The 4,044-nt window shown below is 36.7% G+C and overlaps 1 non-coding gene across 1 annotated transcript; it reads right to left on the reverse strand.

Moving 5' to 3' along the window:
* Positions 1–3,722: 3,722 nt before the first annotated feature.
* Positions 3,723–3,794, reverse strand: trnag-ucc. Its single transcript has one exon. It is a non-coding gene; the product is annotated as a tRNA-Gly (tRNA).
* Between the last annotated feature and the right edge of the window lie 250 nt (positions 3,795–4,044).

A 4,044-nucleotide genomic window follows, 5' to 3' on the forward strand; every position in this document is an offset into this window, starting at 1 on the left:
TAATACATCATCGTCATCATTATTATTAAGAATAAAAATAAGAGTAAGAATAAGAATGGTGGGGTCATCAGAATGATTCTGTGCAGAGGCCAGTCCTGTGTTCAGCATTCCCTTAAAAGCCACCCTTTGGTCGCCTGTGTTTACAGATAACCCAAATTTTTTGTTTGTCTTGTAGTTAGTAAAATGGTACTGGTCATCGCTGGCAAAAGACCTCTGCCTGCTGCCCACGACGGTCCTGAAAACACAATCTAAAGGGACCTGGACCGAAGATTTTATCCCCTTCAAAGCTCTGACCTCCATTCACTTTGTACTTGCTGGCAGTGATTACAGTTTCTGACACCATCTCTTATAGTTCATCCCCCCCACCCTGAGAAGTCGCATTCATGACTCCCCAAAGCATTAATGCAAATATAGCTGTTGGCACATGCTCTTTTTTCCTCTTTGTTATCGCCTCGTTATCGCTTCTCCCGTGACACCCTCAGGGTGTGCCCTGCTCCTTGTCTGTCGCTTCTCATGTGACCGGTGGCTTTCATTCAGCAGGTCACGTACATCTCGTGAGGTACACTGTCCCATTTCTCTGCATTGAGCAGGTATCTGTCTTATTGTTTCATGTCTCCGGGGCTTCCACCCCACCCCCACCCTGCCCAGAACTCCGCCTTTCCCTCTCATGGCTTGTAATCAGCATGAAGGACAGAAGTTTGTTGAAAAGAAAAAAGTATAATTTATTTTAACATTCAACCTGTTGCATTGCTAAGAATAAATCATAAAATTAAGCAGGCCTCTTAGGCATACAAATGATAACTGTCAGGATGGGTGAACTTTGTTTGAATTGGTATTGAATGAGCAGTATATACTGAATAATTTATGGTGGTCCTTTCCTCGCCCTTTTTGAAACATTAAGATTAGTTTTGGATAAAATAATTTGGATAAATAAAGAGCATTTTTGTGCCTTTCAGATAAGTAGTACATTTTTCATTAGACCTGTTTTGAGGGTTGTTAAAAAAGTGCAAAAAAACCATTCCTTTTATCAGCTATGTTTTTGTCTCCTCTTTGGATTAAAAAAGAAACATTTCTTTTACAAAACACAGTAAGGACTAATGGCATCACTGTAAACACGCACTATGTGGACCACAGCTGAGTGGCATCTTTCCTACCAGAGTAACCTCCAGTCCTTGTGATATGAAGTCTGTTTGTTTTCAGTTCTCCTAGATTAATTGTTGGTTTTGTTGAAAAATCAAATGATCATTTTTTAAACTCAGTTTTAAACCGGCAGTTAATTAAATCCTATTGAAGATGCAAGAAGCATGACTAAACAGATTTGCACCACTTTCCAACTGAGAGGACAAACATTATTTGCATGGGGAACAAAGTTTAGCCACAAAGCTTACAAATAGCTCACATATTTTAGAATCCGACCAACAGTACATCACTTATAAATAATTAAAAGGGTCTTGAAAATAAACACCTTGCCTATGGGCATGACAAGTGGGGAAACTTATCTCCTATAACAAATTGTTCTCCTTCAGAGCAAATCACACAATTAGCAAACAATGACAGGCATGAAGTTTTTTATGAATTCAAATATACAAAAAATAAATACATACATTTCCTATCAACCTGCGATTACATGCCCGAGACTTAATATCTTTCATTTTATAAAAGCCAGGGTAAATCTCAACCTCTTACCATACATTTCACCTTTTACCATGTTCCCTGTAGGCAGATGGTAGAATCACAACTAACCAACAAACATTCACCAATGTTTACAACCTAAAGGTAAGCCAGGGACTTCATGAATGTGAGTATCTGTTTTCAGATGTTAGGGCTACAGTGGTACCTTTGCAATTCACAATCAGATCCCTCACCAATGTAGACGGAAAGCATACACTGAAGCAGAAAAACACTATGACTCCCCACTGTTTTGGGACCAAAATCAGAATTTGGCAGAGGAGCTTTCAAATGAACACAAATGAATTCATTTCTTCTTCTTTCAGGTAGCTCAGGAGAGTTGACATCCATGAGACCAGAGCCATTGACATACATTAAGAAGCTGTCCAAAAGGAAGGGTAAGAACACAAGGAATACTCAATGAACTTTGCAGTCCCTGGTGAAACCCCTGAGTACCCACCTAAAGACAAAACACACAGCAAAATAATCCTTGCACAAAACATTTGGATGTATCACATAGACCTATTCCTAAGGGACTCATATATATATATATCCAATATTATCATTAAAAAGCCCAAACAGTACATTACAATGATTGCATTGTGGTTAAGGACGCTGTGTGGTTATTGAAAACACTGTACTTAGGAAACTGCCAAAAAGAACTGTTGCACAGAACAACACATCTACAAAATGCAACATTTTAAAGTTTAAAGTAAGTATGTTAAAATGCATTAAGAGGCGTAGTTAACATACTGTTCTTTGCTCTCCCATGTGGTAGTACCATCCAGTAATATTGATCCCTCTTAAAATCACACACCTAATGTTAACTAGGCTGTGTAATATGTACTAATCTGATGACATTTGGCAGAGAGTCAGAGAGTTTTGCAAAATCAAGTGTCCATACATATGCCTGCAGAATGTGTGAAATACATCAAAGTATTCTAAACCAAATGAACAAGTGAACAAGTTCAATGGAGTGATGACTGATTACCCCATGGCTCTACATTTGAATGATTTTGGCCACAGTGATTCATTCTTATGGTTTCAGGGTGATGGAAACAATTACAGTTTACAAACAGGAAGTGATATTGATATATTAACGCAACAAACAAAATTATTTGGCATACATATCACTTGAACTCTAAAGCCACAGGGTCTACATGGGGGTTATGATTGTAATTCGTTTTCCCAAAGAGAAACAGAAAAACTTGTTTTGGATGGCACTAACAAATTATACAGTGAAGGAGCTACTTCAAAACATTGTAGTTGAGACTATTTTAAAATCATATTTAGAATACTATTTTTTAATTTAATTTATAAATTTTGTTAGTTTTCTTTAGTGCGTTTCTTCGTAGATTTGCAGCTGGAAAATATTCTTTCAGCTGTAACTATCTGTTGCTGTAACTGCACAAATTGTTTTGTAAAAGATTTCCAAAATGGTTACTAACTTTGTGCTTGTCTTTTTAGTGATATGATTAACATCATGGCTTGATGAAATATTGAAAGCCACATTATTTATAATCATTAAACAACAGTATTCATAAAGTATGCCCTCAAGAAATTCTAGCACTGGGAGTTCAGCATTTCTATTATAGAGATTAACGTTACTTTGACACTCGCAACAACCATTTTCCTTTTACACATTTGTACCAAAAGAGCTTTTTTTTAAATGAAGTAGAGTTATAAACTTATAATAAACATCAGGCCTTGGAACCTTCATTTTTCTTTTCTTTGGAAAATACAAAGTGCAGCTGTTTTTCTGGATATTAACTATGTAATTCAGTATTTTATTACCTTCAATATGAAAAGCCTAATTGTAAAAATTCTAAAACAAAGGAGATGATTAGATGCTGTCCTGTAAGAAAGTCTCTTTTCTTTTAGACAAGTAATAACATTGTTGTTAAATGTATTTTACCTGCTATTTAATGCACAAACATTCCCTTCACAAACCTTATTTTTACAGTTACATTTACATTTATTAATTTGGCAGACACTTTTATCCAAGTGAGGCAGAGAACAACACAAGTAAAAAGCTGTGTAGGAAATAAAATACTTGCGTTGGCCGGGAATCGAACCCGGGTCAACTGCTTGGAAGGCAGCTATGCTAACCACTATACCACCAACGCTTTGCACATTAACAGTTTGCTGAGAACACTGGCTGAGCTTCCAAGTGTCAAAGTTCTTTTCCACAACTGAGATCATCTCAATAGCTTACAGGAAGCCAACAGGAAATCCAGCAAATAACTTAATCAGACAACAATCCAGATTTTGCAGGACTCCTTCAAGAAAAAGAAAATATGACAATCTGCCTAGATCATTACAAAGCAGAAATGTCAGCTGTTACAGTTGGCCCTTGTGAACAAATAAGCTTTTACA

The sequence above is a fragment of the Megalops cyprinoides genome, chromosome 24, assembly GCF_013368585.1.
Source record: "Megalops cyprinoides isolate fMegCyp1 chromosome 24, fMegCyp1.pri, whole genome shotgun sequence".
NCBI lineage: Eukaryota > Metazoa > Chordata > Actinopteri > Elopiformes > Megalopidae > Megalops > Megalops cyprinoides.